Here is a 17760-nt window from a genome sequence, read left to right on the forward strand (position 1 = left end):
GCGGCGTGGTGTTTGGGGGTGAAAGCCGGAAGCGGCGCATGAAATGTTCCGGACGTGTTGAGGTGCTTTGGAGAGGTGCCAGATCCGGAGCATGAGATTGTCATGCTTTTGCGATGGGCTTGAAGGCGGGTGAAAGCCTAAACTGGCGCATGAGATGTTCCAGGCACTGTGAGGTGCTTTGGGGGGTGATAGTCCCTGACAGCTCCTCAAGACTGGCTGCTGCAGAGCACATACCCGGCGACCTGCTCAGTTTGTAAAACTGAGTAACGGGTCCACAGTTAAGGGTCTTATATGTGCTGTAGCATGTATTTGCAATCACTGGGGCAGGAACTGATAAGGATGACTTGTGTTGTCTGTATAGTACTGCATTTATGTGTGTTACGATGTAAGACACATTATTAATAAATATGCATGTATGTCATGAACATATTATCAAGCCTCCTTCTTCTTCTTTTTTCAGGTAGACCTTCTCCATGAATGAATTGTGATGTCAACTACTTACCCAGCTACGTCTCTGGACTACTGTGACATCATTTTTACTACAGCATATTCCAAACGTCAAATTGCAGGAGCAGCTACCCACAACAGGTAAGCAGGCGCGATAATATCTTCCTGGCATACATGTATATTTATCAAATATGTATGGTCTTCCGTAAATTATGTTTAAAGTTTGATGAATTGAGGTCCTTATATTATTTTATGCAGACAGCGAGCCAAATCAGGGCTGATAGTGCGGGAGATAGCAGTGATATTGTCTGCATTGCTTTTTTATTGAATGTCAGTAATACTTTTTTCTACTAAAGTAGGTGAAAATAATAATTTTCACCTACTTTGGTAAAAAAAAAAAGTGATAATTTATAGGCCCCATATACCACTTTCACACCGCTGTACCCTTTCACATTTGATTGGGGTGTGAAAACCGGAACCGGCGAATAGCTTGTTATGTTCGCGGCTATGTGCCTGGAGGGTAAAAGCTGGAACCTGTGAATGAAATGTTCCCACCTTGGCAAGGTGCTTGGGGGGTAAAGCCGGAACTGACGTATGAGATGTTCTGGCCACGACGAGGTGCTTTTGGGAGTGAAAGCCAGAACCGACGCATGAGATGTTCTGACCTGCGACGAGATGCTTTTGGGAATGAAAGCTGGAACCGACGCAGAAAATGTTCCGGCTGCGGCGTGATGGTTGGGGGGTGAAAGCCAAAAACGGAGCATGAGATGTTTCGGCCGCTGTGACGTACTTATTTTCTACAAAAGTAAGTGAAAATGATCAATTTCACCTACTTTGGTAGAAATGAAGTGATAATATATAGTCCCCATAAACCACTTTCACACCACTGTACCCTATCACACTTGATTGGGATGTGAAAACTGGATCCGGCAAATAACTTGTCCATATGCAGCTATGTGCCTGGAGGGTGAAAGCTGGAACCTGTGAATGAAATGTCACCGCCTTGGCAAGGTGCTTTTGTGGGTGAAACCTGGAACCGGCACAAGAAATGTTCCGGCGTGATGGTTGGGCAGTGAAAGCCGGAACCGGCGCATGAGATGTACCGACTGCTGCAAGGTACTTATTTTCTACAAAAGTAGGTGAAAATTGTTATTTTCACCTCCATTGGTAAATAAAAGTGATAATTTTTAGACCCCATATACCACTTTCACACCGCTGTACCCTTTCACATTCGATTGGGGTGTGAAAACCGGAATCTGGGAATAACTTGTACGCAGCTATGTGCCTGGAGGGTAAAATCTGGAACCTGTGATGAAATGTTCCTGACTTAGCAAGGTGCTTGGGGGTTGAAGCCGGAACCGACGGATGAGATGTTCTGGCCGTGACGAGGTGCTTTTGGAAGTGAAAGCTGGAACCAACGCATGAGATGTTCTGGCCGCGACGGGATGCTTTTGGGAGTGAAAGCCAGAACCGACGCATGAGATGTTCTGGACGCGACGGGATGCTTTTGGGAGTGAAAGCCGGAACCGACGCATAAGATGTTCTGGCCTGCGACGAGATGCTTTTGGGAATGAAAGCCGGAACCGACGCAGAAAATGTTCCGGCTGCGGCGTGATTGTTGGGGGGTGAAAGCCAAAAACGGAGCATGAGATGTTTCGGCCGCTGTGTGGTACTTATTTTCTACAAAAGTAAGTGAAAATGATAAATTTCACCTACTTTGGTAGAAATGAAGTGATAATATATAGTCCCCATAAACCACTTTCACACCACTGTACCCTATCACACTTGATTGGGATGTGAAAACTGGATCCGGCAAATAACTTGTCCATATGCAGCTATGTGCCTGGAGGGTGAAAGCTGGAACCTGTGAATGAAATGGTACTGCCTTGGCAAGGTGCTTTTGTGGGTGAAACCTGGAACCGGTGAAAGGAATGTTCCAGTAGCGGCGTGGTGGTTTGGCGGTGAAAGCCGAAACCGGCGCATGAGATGTACCGGCTGCTGTGAGGTACTTATTTTCTACAAAAGTAGGTGAAAATTGTTATTTCCACCTTCTTTGGTAAAATTAATGTGATCATTTATAGGCCCCATATATTACTTTCACACCGCTGTACCCTTTCACATTCGATTGGGGTGTGAAAATCGGAACCTGGGAATAATTTGTTCCGTACACGGCTATGTGCCTGGAGGGTAAAAGCTGGAACCTGTGAATGAAATGTTCCCGACTTGGCAAGGTGCTTGGGGGGTTAAGCCAGAACCGACGGATGAGATGTTCTGGCCACGACGAGGTGCTTTTAGGAGTGAAAGCCAGAACCGACGCATGAGATGTTCTGGACGCGACGGGATGCTTTTGGGAGTGAAAGCCGGAACCGACGCAGAAAATGTTCCGGCCACGGCGTAATGGTTGAGGGGTGAAAGCCAAAAACGGAGCATGAGATGTTCCGGCCGCTGTGACGTTCTTATTTTCTACAAAAGTAAGTGAAAATTATCATTTTCACCTACATTGGCAGAAATGAAGTGATAATATATAGGCCCCATATATCACTTTCACACCATTGTACCCTATCACATTTGATTGGGATGTGGAAACTGGATCCGGCGAATAACTTGTCCATACAGTATGCAGCTATGTGCCTGGAGGGTGAAAGCTGGAACCTGTGAATGAAATGTCACCGCCTTGGCAAGGTGCTTGGGGGTAAAGCCGGAACCGATGGATGAGATATTCTGGCCGCGGCGAGGTGTTTTTGGAACTGAAAGCTGGAACTGACGCATGAGATGTTCTGGACGCGACGGGATGCTTCTGGGAGTGAAAGCCGGAACCGACGCAGAAAATGTTCTGGCCACGGCGTAATGGTTGGGGGATGAAAGCCAAAAACAGTATGAGATGTTCCAGCCACTGTGAGGTACTTATTTTCTATAAAAGTAAGTGAAAATTATCATTTTCACCTACATTGGTAGAAATGAAGTGATAATATATAGGCCCCATACATCACTTTCACACCATTGTACCCTATCACACTTGATTGGGATGTGGAAACTGGATCCGGCGAATAACTTGTCCATATGCAGCTATGTGCCTGGAGGGTGAAAGCTGGAACCTGTGAATGAAATGTCACCGCCTTGGCAAGGTGCTTTTGTGGGTGAAACCTGGAACCGGCACAAGAAATGTTCCGGCGTGATGGTTGGGCAGTGAAAGCCAGAACGGGCGCATGAGATGTACCGACTGCTGCAAGGTACTTATTTTCTACAAAAGTAGGTGAAAATTGTTATTTTCACCTGCTTTGGTAAAAGAAAAGTGATAATTTTTGGACCCCATATACCACTTTCACACCGCTGTACCCTTTCACATTCGATTGGGGTGTGAAAACCGGAATCTGGGAATAACTTGTACGCAGCTATGTGCCTGGAGGGTAAAATCTGGAACCTGTGATGAAATGTTCCTGACTTAGCAAGGTGCTTGGGGGTTGAAGCCGGAACCGACGGATGAGATGTTCTGGCCGTGACGAGGTGCTTTTGGAAGTGAAAGCCGGAACCGACGCATGAGATGTTCTGGCACGCGACGAGGTGCTTTTGGGAGTGAAAGCCGGAACCGACGCAAGGAATGTTCCGGTCGCGGCGTGTGAGTTACTTATTTTCTACAAAAGTAGGTGAAAATTGTTATTTTCACCTACTTTGGTAAAAAAAATGTGATCATTTATAGGCCTCATATACCACTTTCACACCGCTGTACCCTTTCACATTAGATTAAGGTGTGAAAGCCGGAAACCGACGCATGAGATGTTCTGGCCTGCGACGAGGTGCTTTTGGGAGTGAAAGCCGGAACCGGTGCAGGAAATGTTATAACACTTGATTGGGGTGTGAAAACTGGATCTGGCGAATAACTTGTCCATATGCAGCTATGTGCCTGGAGGGTAAAAGCTGGAACCTGTGAATGAAATGTTCCCACCTTGGCAAGGTGCTTGGGAGGGGTTGAAGCCTGAACCGACGTATGAGATATTCTGGCTGCGACGAGGTGCTTTTGGGGGTGAAAGTTGGAACAGGCGCAATAAATGTTCTGGCCGCGGCGTGGTGTTTAGGGGTGAAAGCCGGAAGTGGCGCATGAAATGTTCCGGACGCGTTGAGGTGCTTTGGAGAGGTGCCAGATCCGGAGCATGAGATTGTCATGCTTTTGCGATGGGCTTGAAGGCGGGTGAAAGCCTAAACTGGCGCATGAGATGTTCCAGGCACTGTGAGTTGCTTTGGGGGGTGATAGTCCCTGACAGCTCCTCAAGACTGGCTGCTGCAGAGCACATACCCGGGGACCTGCTCAGTTTGTAAAACTGAGTAACGGGTCCACAGTTAAGGGTCTAATATGTGCTGTAGCATGTATTTGCAATCACTGGGGCAGGAACTGATAAGGATGACTTGTGTTGTCTGTATAGTACTGCATTTATGTGTGTTACGATGTAAGACACATTATTAATAAATATGCATGTATGTCATGAACATATTATCGCGCCTCCTTCTTCTTTTTTTCAGGTAGACCTTCTCCACGAATGAATTGTGATGTCAACTTCTTACCCAGCTACGTCTCTGGACTACTGTGACATAATTTTTACTTCAGCATATTCCAAACGTCAAATTGCAGGAGCAGCTACCCACAACAGGTAAGCAGGCGCGATAATATCTTCCTGGCATACATGTATATTTATCAAATATGTATGGTCTTCCTTAAATTATGTTTAAAGTTTGATGAATTGAGGTCCTTATATTATTTTATGCAGACAGCGAGCCAAATCAGGGCTGATATCAGTGCGGGAGATAGCAGTGATATTGTCTGCATTGCTTTTTTATTGAATGTCAGTAATACTTTTTTCTACTAAAGTAGGTGAAAATAATAATTTTCACCTACTTTGGTAAAAAAAAAAAAGTGATAATTTATAGGCCCCATATACCACTTTCACACCGCTGTACCCTTTCACATTTGATTGGGGTGTGAAAACCGGAACCGGCGAATAGCTTGTTATGTACGCGGCTATGTGCCTGGAGGGTAAAAGCTGGAACCTGTGAATGAAATGTTCCCACCTTGGCAAGGTGCTTGGGGGGTAAAGCCGGAACCGACGGATAAGATGTTCTGGCCACGACGAGGTGCTTTTGGGAGTGAAAGCCAGAACCGACGCATGAGATGTTCTGGCCTGCGACGAGATGCTTTTGGGAATGAAAGCTGGAACCGACGCAGAAAATGTTCCGGCTGCGGCGTGATGGTTGGGGGGTGAAAGCCAAAAACGGAGCATGAGATGTTTCGGCCGCTGTGACGTACTTATTTTCTACAAAAGTAAGTGAAAATGATCAATTTCACCCTACTTTGGTAGAAATGAAGTGATAATATATAGTCCCCATAAACCACTTTCACACCACTGTACCCTATCACACTTGATTGGGATGTGAAAACTGGATCCGGCAAATAACTTGTCCATATGCAGCTATGTGCCTGGAGGGTGAAAGCTGGAACCTGTGAATGAAATGTCACCGCCTTGGCAAGGTGCTTTTGTGGGTGAAACCTGGAACCGGCACAAGAAATGTTCCGGCGTGATGGTTGGGCAGTGAAAGCCGGAACCGGCGCATGAGATGTACCGACTGCTGCAAGGTACTTATTTTCTACAAAAGTAGGTGAAAATTGTTATTTTCACCTCCTTTGGTAAAAAAAAGTGATAATTTTTAGACCCCATATACCACTTTCACACCGCTGTACCCTTTCACATTCGATTGGGGTGTGAAAACCGGAATCTGGGAATAACTTGTACGCAGCTATGTGCCTGGAGGGTAAAATCTGGAACCTGTGATTAAATGTTCCTGACTTAGCAAGGTGCTTGGGGGTTGAAGCTGGAACCAACGCATGAGATGTTCTGGCCGCGACGGGATGCTTTTGGGAGTGAAAGCCGGAACCGACACATAAGATGTTCTGGCCTGCGACGAGATGCTTTTGGGAGTGAAAGCCGGAACCGACACATAAGATGTTCTGGCCTGCGACGAGATGCTTTTGGGAGTGAAAGCCAGAACCGACGCATGAGATGTTCTGGCCTGCGACGAGATGCTTTTGGGAATGAAAGCTGGAACCGACGCAGAAAATGTTCCGGCTGCGGCGTGATGGTTGGGGGGTGAAAGCCAAAAACGGAGCATGAGATGTTTCGGCCGCTGTGTGGTACTTATTTTCTACAAAAGTAATTGAAATTGATACATTTCACCTACTTTTGTAGAAATGAAGTGATAATATATAGTCCCCATAAACCACTTTCACACCACTGTACCCTATCACACTTGATTGGGATGTGGAAACTGGATCCGGCGAATAACTTGTCCATATGCAGCTATGTGCCTGGAGGGTGAAAGCTGGAACCTGTGAATGAAATGTCACCGCCTTGGCAAGGTGCTTTTGTGGGTGAAACCTGGAACCGGCACAAGAAATGTTCCGGCGTGATGGTTGGGCAGTGAAAGCCAGAACCGGCGCATGAGATGTACCGACTGCTGCAAGGTACTTATTTTCTACAAAAGTAGGTGAAAATTGTAATTTTCACCTGCTTTGGTAAAAGAAAAGTTATAATTTTTAGACCCCATATACCACTTTTACACCGCTGTACCCTTTCACATTCGATTGGGGTGTGAAAACCGGAATCTGGGAATAACTTGTACGCAGCTATGTGCCTGGAGGGTAAAATCTGGAACCTGGGATGAAATGTTCCTGACTTAGCAAGGTGCTTGGGGGTTGAAGCCGGAACCGACGGATGAGATGTTCTGGCCGTGACGAGGTGCTTTTGGAAGTGAAAACTGGAACCGACGCATGAGATGTTCTGGCCGCGACGGTATGCTTTTGGGAGTGAAAGCCGGAACCGACGCATGAGATGTTCTGGCACGCGACGAGGTGCTTTTGGGAGTGAAAGCCGGAACCGACGCAAGGAATGTTCCGGTCGCGGCGTGTGAGTTACTTATTTTCTACAAAAGTAGGTGAAAATTGTTATTTCCACCTACTTTGGTAAAAAAAATGTGATCATTTATAGGCCTCATATACCACTTTCACACCGCTGTACCCTTTCACATTAGATTAAGGTGTGAAAGCCGGAAACCGACGCATGAGATGTTCTGGCCTGCGACGAGGTGCTTTTGGGAGTGAAAGCCGGAACCGGTGCAGGAAATGTTATAACACTTGATTGGGGTGTGAAAACTGGATCTGGCGAATAACTTGTCCATATGCAGCTATGTGCCTGGAGGGTAAAAGCTGGAACCTGTGAATGAAATGTTCCCACCTTGGCAAGGTGCTTGGAAGGGGTTGAAGCCTGAACCGACGTATGAGAGATTCTGGCTGCGACGAGGTGCTTTTGGGGGTGAAAGTTGGAACCGGCGCAATAAATGTTCTGGCCGCGGCGTGGTATTTGGGGGTGAAAGCCGGAAGCGGCGCATGAAATGTTCCGGACGTGTTGAGGTGCTTTGGAGAGGTGCCAGATCCGGAGCATGAGATTGTCATGCTTTTGCGATGGGCTTGAAGGCGGGTGAAAGCCTAAACTGGCGCATGAGATGTTCCAGGCACTGTGAGGTGCTTTGGGGGGTGATAGTCCCTGACAGCTCCTCAAGACTGGCTGCTGCAGAGCACATACCCGGGGACCTGCTCAGTTTGTAAAACTGAGTAACGGGTCCACAGTTAAGGGTCTAATATGTGCTGTAGCATGTATTTGCAATCACTGGGGCAGGAACTGATAAGGATGACTTGTGTTGTCTGTATAGTACTGCATTTATGTGTGTTACGATGTAAGACACATTATTAATAAATATGCATGTATGTCATGAACATATTATCGCGCCTCCTTCTTCTTTTTTTCATGTAGACCTTCTCCACGAATGAATTGTGATGTCAACTACTTACCCAGCTACGTCTCTGGACTACTGTGACATCATTTTTACTACAGCATATTCCAAACGTCAAATTGCAGGAGCAGCTACCCACAACAGGTAAGCAGGCGCGATAATATCTTCCTGGCATACATGTATATTTATCAAATATGTATGGTCTTCTATAAATTATGTTTAAAGTTTGATGAATTGAGGTCCTTATATTATTTTATGCAGACAGCGAGCCAAATCAGGGCTGATATCAGTGCGGGAGATAGCAGTGATATTGTCTGCATTGCTTTTTTATTGAATGTCAGTAATACTTTTTTCTACTAAAGTAGGTGAAAATAATAATTTTCACCTACTTTGGTAAAAAAAAAAGTGATAATTTATAGGCCCCATATACCACTTTCACACCGCTGTACCCTTTCACATTTGATTGGGGTGTGAAATCCGGAACCGGCGAATAGCTTGTTATGTACGCGGCTATGTGCCTGGAGGGTAAAAGCTGGAACCTGTGAATGAAATGTTCCCACCTTGGCAAGGTGCTTGGGGGGTAAAGCCGGAACCGACGGATGAGATGTTCTGGCCACGACGAGGTGCTTTTGGGAGTGAAAGCCAGAACCGACGCATGAGATGTTCTGGCCTGCGACGAGATGCTTTTGGGAATGAAAGCTGGAACCGACGCAGAAAATGTTCCGGCTGCGACGTGATGGTTGGGGGGTGAAAGCCAAAAAACGGAGCATGAGATGTTTCTGCCGCTGTGACGTACTTTTTTTCTACAAAAGTAAGTGAAAATGATCAATTTCACCTACTTTGGTAGAAATGAAGTGATAATATATAGTCCCCATAAACCACTTTCACACCACTGTACCCTATCACACTTGATTGGGATGTGAAAACTGGATCCGGCAAATAACTTGTCCATATGCAGCTATGTGCCTGGAGGGTGAAAGCTGGAACCTGTGAATGAAATGTCACCGCCTTGGCAAGGTGCTTTTGTGGGTGAAACCTGGAACCGGCACAAGAAATGTTCCGGCGTGATGGTTGGGCAGTAAAATCCGGAACCGGCGAATGAGATGTACCGACTGCTGCAAGGTACTTATTTTCTACAAAAGTAGGTGAAAATTGTTATTTTCACCTCCTTTGGTAAAAAAAAGTGATAATTTTTAGACCCCATATACCACTTTCACACCGCTGTACCCTTTCACATTCGATTGGGGTGTGAAAACCAGAATCTGGGAATAACTTGTACGCAGCTATGTGCCTGGAGGGTAAAATCTGGAACCTGTGATGAAATGTTCCTCACTTAGCAAGGTGCTTGGGGGTTGAAGCCGGAACCGACGGATGAGATGTTCTGGCCGTGACGAGGTGCTTTTGGAAGTGAAAGCTGGAACCAACGCATGAGATGTTCTGGCCGCGACGGAATGCTTTTGGGAGTGAAAGCCAGAACCGACGCATGAGATGTTCTGGACGCGACGGGATGCTTTTGGGAGTGAAAGCCGGAACCGACGCATAAGATGTTCTGGCCTGCGACGAGATGCTTTTGGGAATGAAAGCTGGAACCGACGCAGAAAATGTTCCGGCTGCGGCGTGATGGTTGGGGGGTGAAAGCCAAAAACGGAGCATGAGATGTTTCGGCCGCTGTGTGGTACTTATTTTCTACAAAAGTTAGTGAAAATGATAAATTTCACCTACTTTGGTAGAAATGAAGTGATAATATATAGTCCCCATAAACCACTTTCACACCACTGTACCCTATCACACTTGATTGAGATGTGAAAACTGGATCCGGCAAATAACTTGTCCATATGCAGCTATGTGCCTGGAGGGTGAAAGCTGGAACCTGTGAATGAAATGGTACTGCCTTGGCAAGGTGCTTTTGTGGGTGAAACCTGGAACCGGTGAAAGGAATGTTCCAGTAGCGGCGTGGTGGTTTGGCGGTGAAAGCCGAAAACCGGCGCATGAGATGTACCGGCTGCTGTGAGGTATATATTTTCTACAAAAGTAGGTGAAAATTGTTATTTCCACCTTCTTTGGTAAAAAAAATGTGATCATTTATAGGCCCCATATATTACTTTCACACCGCTGTACCCTTTCACATTCGATTGGGGTGTGAAAATCGGAACCTGGGAATAATTTGTTCCGTACACGGCTATGTGCCTGGAGGGTAAAAGCTGGAACCTGTGAATGAAATGTTCCCGACTTGGCAAGGTGCTTGGGGGGTTAAGCCAGAACCGACGGATGAGATGTTCTGGACGCGACGGGATGCTTTTGGGAGTGAAAGCCGGAACCGACGCAGAAAATGTTCCGGCCACGGCGTAATGGTTGAGGGGTGAAAGCCAAAAACGGAGCATGAGATGTTCCGGCCGCTGTGACGTTCTTATTTTCTACAAAAGTAAGTGAAAATTATCATTTTCACCTACATTGGCAGAAATGAAGTGATAATATATAGGCCCCATATATCACTTTCACACCATTGTACCCTATCACACTTGATTGGGATGTGAAAACTGGATCTGGCGAATAACTTGTCCATACAGTATGCAGCTATGTGCCTGGAGGGTGAAAGCTGGAACCTGTGAATTAAATGTCACCGCCTTGGCAAGGTGCTAGGGGGTAAAGCCGGAACCGACGGATGAGATGTTCTGGCCGCGGCGAGGTGTTTTTGGAACTGAAAGCTGGAACCGACGCATGAGATGTTCTGGACGCGACGGGATCATTCTGGGAGTGAAAGCCGGAACCGACGCAGAAAATGTTCTGGCCACGACGTTATGGTTGGGGGATGAAAGCCAAAAACAGTATGAGATGTTCCAGCCACTGTGAGGTACTTATTTTCTATAAAAGTAAGTGAAAATTATCATTTTCACCTACATTGGTAGAAATGAAGTGATAATATATAGAATGAAATGTCACCGCCTTGGCAAGGTGCTTTTGTGGGTGAAACCTGGAACCGGCACAAGAAATGTTCCGGCGTGATGGTTGGGCAGTGAAAGCCAGAACCGGCGCATGAGATGTACCGACTGCTGCAAGGTACTTATTTTCTACAAAAGTAGGTGAAAATTGTTATTTTCACCTGCTTTGGTAAAAGAAAAGTGATAATTTTTAGACCCCATATACCACTTTCACACCGCTGTACCCTTTCACATTCGATTGGGGTGTGAAAACCGGAATCTGGGAATAACTTGTACGCAGCTATGTGCCTGGAGGGTAAAATCTGGAACCTGTGATGAAATGTTCCTGACTTAGCAAGGTGCTTGGGGGTTGAAGCCGGAACCGACGGATGAGATGTTCTGGCCGTGACGAGGTGCTTTTGGAAGTGAAAGCTGGAACCGACGCATGAGATGTTCTGGCCGCGACGGTATGCTTTTGGGAGTGAAAGCCGGAACCGACGCATGAGATGTTCTGGCACGCGACGAGGTGCTTTTGGGAGTGAAAGCCGGAACCGACGCAAGGAATGTTCCGGTCGCGGCGTGTGAGTTACTTATTTTCTACAAAAGTAGGTGAAAATTGTTATTTCCACCTACTTTGGTAAAAAAAATGTGATCATTTATAGGCCCCATATACCACTTTCACACCGCTGTACCCTTTCACATTAGATTGGGGTGTGAAAGCCGGAAACCGACGCATGAGATGTTTTGGCCGTGACGAGGATCTTTTGGGAGTGAAAGCCGGAACCGACGCATGAGATGTTCTGGCCCGCGACGAGGTGCTTTTGGGAGTGAAAACCGGAACCGGTGCAGGAAATGTTATAACACTTGATTGGGGTGTGAAAAATGGATCTGGCGAATAACTTGTCCATATGCAGCTATGTGCCTGGAGGGTAAAAGCTGGAACCTGTGAATGAAATGTTCCCACCTTGGCAAGGTGCTTGGGAGGGGTTGAAGCCTGAACCGACGTATGAGATATTCTGGCTGCGACGAGGTGCTTTTGGGGGTGAAAGTTGGAACCGGCGCAATAAATGTTCTGGCCGCGGCGTGGTGTTTGGGGGTGAAAGCCGGAAGCAGCGCATGAAATGTTCCGGACGCGTTAACGTGCTTTGGAGAGGTGCCAGATCCGGAGCATGAGATTGTCATGCTTTTGCGATGGGCTTGAAGGCGGGTGAAAGCCTAAACTGGCGCATGAGATGTTCCAGGCACTGTGAGGTGCTTTGGGGGGTGATAGTCCCTGACAGCTCCTCAAGACTGGCTGCTGCAGAGCACATACCCGGGGACCTGCTCAGTTTGTAAAACTGAGTAACGGGTCCACAGTTAAGGGTCTAATATGTGCTGTAGCATGTATTTGCAATCACTGGGGCAGGAACTGATAAGGATGACTTGTGTTGTCTGTATAGTACTGCATTTATGTGTGTTACGATGTGAGACACATTATTAATAAATATGCATGTATGTCATGAACATATTATCGCGCCTCCTTCTTTTTTTCATGTAGACCTTCTCCACGAATGAATTGTGATGTCAACTACTTACCCAGCTACGTCTCTGGAGTACTGTGACATCATTTTTACTACAGCATATTCCAAACGTCAAATTGCAGGAGCAGCTACCCACAACAGGTAAGCAGGCGCGATAATATCTTCCTGGCATACATGTATATTTATCAAATATGTATGGTCTTCCTTAAATTATGTTTAAAGTTTGATGAATTGAGGTCCTTATATTATTTTATGCAGACAGCGAGCCAAATCAGGGCTGATATCAGTGCGGGAGATAGCAGTGATATTGTCTGCATTGCTTTTTTATTGAATATCAGTAATACTTTTTTCTACTAAAGTAGGTGAAAATAATAATTTTCACCTACTTTGGTAAACAAAAAAAGTGATCATTTATAGGCCCCATATACCACTTTCACACCGCTGTACCCTTTCACATTTGATTGGGGTGTGAAAACCGGAACCGGCGAATAGCTTGTTATGTACGCGGCTATGTGCCTGGAGGGTAAAAGCTGGAACCTGTGAATGAAATGTTCCCACCTTGGCAAGGTGCTTGGGGGGTAAAGCCGGAACGGACGGATGAGATGTTCTGGCCACGACGAGGTGCTTTTGGGAGTGAAAGCCAGAACCGACGCATGAGATGTTCTGGCCTGCGACGAGATGCTTTTGGGAATGAAAGCTGGAACCGACGCAGAAAATGTTCCGGCTGCGGCGTGATGGTTGGGGGGTGAAAGCCAAAAACGGAGCATGAGATGTTTCGGCCGCTGTGACGTACTTATTTTCTACAAAAGTAAGTGAAAATGATCAATTTCACCTACTTTGGTAGAAATGAAGTGATAATATATAGTCCCCATAAACCACTTTCACACCACTGTACCCTATCACACTTGATTGGGATGTGAAAACTGGATCCGGCAAATAACTTGTCCATATGCAGCTATGTGCCTGGAGGGTGAAAGCTGGAACCTGTGAATGAAATGTCACCGCCTTGGCAAGGTGCTTGTGTGGGTGAAACCTGGAACCGGCACAAGAAATGTTCCGGCGTGATGGTTGGGCAGTGAAAGCCGGAACCGGCGCATGAGATGTACCGACTGCTGCAAGGTACTTATTTTCTACAAAAGTAGGTGAAAATTGTTATTTTCACCTCCTTTGGTAAAAAAAAGTGATAATTTTTAGACCCCATATACCACTTTCACACCGCTGTACCCTTTCACATTCGATTGGGGTGTGAAAACCGGAATCTGGGAATAACTTGTACGCAGCTATGTGCCTGGAGGGTAAAATCTGGAACCTGTGATGAAATGTTCCTGACTTAGCAAGGTGCTTGGGGGTTGAAGCCGGAACCGACGGATGAGATGTTCTGGCCGTGACGAGGTGCTTTTGGAAGTGAAAGCTGGAACCAACGCATGAGATGTTCTGGCCGCGACGGGATGCTTTTGGGAGTGAAAGCCAGAACCAACGCATGAGATGTTCTGGACGCGACAGGATGCTTTTGGGAGTGAAAGCCGGAACCGACGCATAAGATGTTCTGGCCTGCAACGAGATGCTTTTGGGAATGAAAGCTGGAACCGACGCAGAAAATGTTCCGGCTGCCGCGTGATGGTTGGGGGGTGAAAGCCAAAAACGGAGCATGAGATGTTTCGGACGCTGTGTGGTACTTATTTTCTACAAAAGTAAGTGAAAATGATAAATTTCACCTACTTTGGTAGAAATGAAGTGATAATATATAGTCCCCATAAACCACTTTCACACCACTGTACCCTATCACACTTGATTGGGATGTGAAAACTGGATCCGGCAAATAACTTGTCTATATGCAGCTATGTGCCTGGAGGGTGAAAGCTGGAACCTGTGAATGAAATGTTCCCACCTTGGCAAGGTGCTTTTGTGGGTGAAACCTGGAACCGGTGAAAGGAATGTTCCAGTAGCGGCGTTGTGGTTTGGCGGTGAAAGCCGAAACCGGCGCATGAGATGTACCGGCTGCTGTGAGGTACTTATTTTCTACAAAAGTAGGTGAAAATTGTTATTTCCACCTTCTTTGGTAAAAAAAATGTGATCATTTCTAGGCCCCATATATTACTTTCACACCGCTGTACCCTTTCACATTCGATTGGGGTGTGAAAATCGGAACCTGGGAATAATTTGTTCCGTACACGGCTATGTGCCTGGAGGGTAAAAGCTGGAACCTGTGAATGAAATGTTCCCGACTTGGCAAGGTGCTTGGGGGGTTAAGCCAGAACCGACGGATGAGATGTTCTGGCCACGACGAGGTGCTTTTAGGAGTGAAAGCCAGAACCGACGCATGAGATGTTCTGGACGCGACGGGATGCTTTTGGGAGTGAAAGCCGTAACCGACGCAGAAAATGTTCCGGCCACGGCGTAATGGTTGAGGGGTGAAAGCAAAAAACGGAGCATGAGATGTTCCGGCCGCTGTGACGTTCTTATTTTCTACAAAAGTAAGTGAAAATTATCATTTTCACCTACATTGGCAGAAATGAAGTGATAATACATAGGCCCCATATATCACTTTCACACCATTGTACCCTATCACACTTGATTGGGATGTGGAAACTGGATCTGGCGAATAACTTGTCCATACAGTATGCAGCTATGTGCCTGGAGGGTGAAAGCTGGAACCTGTGAATGAAATGTCACCGCCTTGGCAAGGTGCTTTTGTGGGTGAAACCTGGAACCGGCACAAGAAATGTTCCGGCGTGATGGTTGGGCAGTGAAAGCCGGAACCGGCGCATGAGATGTACCGACTGCTGCAAGGTACTTATTTTCTACAAAAGTAGGTGAAAATTGTTATTTTCACCTCCTTTGGTAAAAAAAAGTGATAATTTTTAGACCCCATATACCACTTTCACACCGCTGTACCCTTTCACATTCGATTGGGGTGTGAAAACCGGAATCTGGGAATAACTTGTACGCAGCTATGTGCCTGGAGGGTAAAATCTGGAACCTGTGATGAAATGTTCCTGACTTAGCAAGGTGCTTGGGGGTTGAAGCCGGAACCGACGGATGAGATGTTCTGGCCGTGACGAGGTGCTTTTGGAAGTGAAAGCTGGAACCAACGCATGAGATGTTCTGGCCGCGACGGGATGCTTTTGGGAGTGAAAGCCAGAACCGACGGATGAGATGTTCTGGACGCGACAGGATGCTTTTGGGAGTGAAAGCCGGAACCGACGCATAAGATGTTCTGGCCTGCGACGAGATGCTTTTGGGAATGAAAGCTGGAACCGACGCAGAAAATGTTCCGGCTGCGGCGTGATGGTTGGGGGGTGAAAGCCAAAAACGGAGCATGAGATGTTTCGGACGCTGTGTGGTACTTATTTTCTACAAAAGTAAGTGAAAATGATAAATTTCACCTACTTTGGTAGAAATGAAGTGATAATATATAGTCCCCATAAACCACTTTCACACCACTGTACCCTATCACACTTGATTGGGATGTGAAAACTGGATCCGGCAAATAACTTGTCTATATGCAGCTATGTGCCTGGAGGGTGAAAGCTGGAACCTGTGAATGAAATGTTCCCACCTTGGCAAGGTGCTTTTGTGGGTGAAACCTGGAACCGGTGAAAGGAATGTTCCAGTAGCGGCGTTGTGGTTTGGCGGTGAAAGCCGAAACCGGCGCATGAGATGTACCGGCTGCTGTGAGGTACTTATTTTCTACAAAAGTAGGTGAAAATTGTTATTTCCACCTTCTTTGGTAAAAAAAATGTGATCATTTCTAGGCCCCATATATTACTTTCACACCGCTGTACCCTTTCACATTCGATTGGGGTGTGAAAATCGGAACCTGGGAATAATTTGTTCCGTACACGGCTATGTGCCTGGAGGGTAAAAGCTGGAACCTGTGAATGAAATGTTCCCGACTTGGCAAGGTGCTTGGGGGGTTAAGCCAGAACCGACGGATGAGATGTTCTGGCCACGACGAGGTGCTTTTAGGAGTGAAAGCCAGAACCGACGCATGAGATGTTCTGGACGCGACGGGATGCTTTTGGGAGTGAAAGCCGTAACCGACGCAGAAAATGTTCCGGCCACGGCGTAATGGTTGAGGGGTGAAAGCAAAAAACGGAGCATGAGATGTTCCGGCCGCTGTGACGTTCTTATTTTCTACAAAAGTAAGTGAAAATTATCATTTTCACCTACATTGGCAGAAATGAAGTGATAATACATAGGCCCCATATATCACTTTCACACCATTGTACCCTATCACACTTGATTGGGATGTGGAAACTGGATCTGGCGAATAACTTGTCCATACAGTATGCAGCTATGTGCCTGGAGGGTGAAAGCTGGAACCTGTGAATGAAATGTCACCGCCTTGGCAAGGTGCTTGGGGGTAAAGCCGGAACCGATGGATGAGATATTCTGGCCGCGGCGAGGTGTTTTTGGAACTGAAAGCTGGAACTGACGCATGAGATGTTCTGGACGCGACGGGATGCTTCTGGGAGTGAAAGCCGGAACCGACGCAGAAAATGTTCTGGCCACGGCGTAATGGTTGGGGGATGAAAGCCAAAAACAGTATGAGATGTTCCAGCCACTGTGAGGTACTTATTTTCTATAAAAGTAAGTGAAAATTATCATTTTCACCTACATTGGTAGAAATGAAGTGATAATATATAGGCCCCATACATCACTTTCACACCATTGTACCCTATCACACTTGATTGGGATGTGGAAACTGGATCCGGCGAATAACTTGTCCATATGCAGCTATGTGCCTGGAGGGTGAAAGCTGGAACCTGTGAATGAAATGTCACCGCCTTGGCAAGGTGCTTTTGTGGGTGAAACCTGGAACCGGCACAAGAAATGTTCCGGCGTGATGGTTGGGCAGTGAAAGCCAGAACGGGCGCATGAGATGTACCGACTGCTGCAAGGTACTTATTTTCTACAAAAGTAGGTGAAAATTGTTATTTTCACCTGCTTTGGTAAAAGAAAAGTGATAATTTTTGGACCCCATATACCACTTTCACACCGCTGTACCCTTTCACATTCGATTGGGGTGTGAAAACCGG

The 17760-nt window shown here is 46.4% G+C and overlaps 1 long non-coding RNA gene across 1 annotated transcript in view; it reads left to right on the forward strand.

Moving 5' to 3' along the window:
- The first annotated feature begins 463 nt into the window (after nt 1–463).
- Nucleotides 464–17760, forward strand: part of LOC146053272 (uncharacterized) — a 38448-nt gene continuing 21151 nt past the window's right edge. The window contains exons 1-2 of the long non-coding RNA XR_014467710.1: nt 464–588; nt 4963–8424. This is a non-coding gene — a long non-coding RNA (uncharacterized LOC146053272). The remainder of the gene's footprint in view (nt 589–4962; nt 8425–17760) is intronic.

The sequence above is a fragment of the Crinia signifera genome, unplaced genomic scaffold (genome assembly GCF_055691185.1).
Source record: "Crinia signifera unplaced genomic scaffold, ASM5569118v1 HAP2_SCAFFOLD_135, whole genome shotgun sequence".
Classification (NCBI taxonomy): Eukaryota; Metazoa; Chordata; class Amphibia; order Anura; family Myobatrachidae; genus Crinia; species Crinia signifera.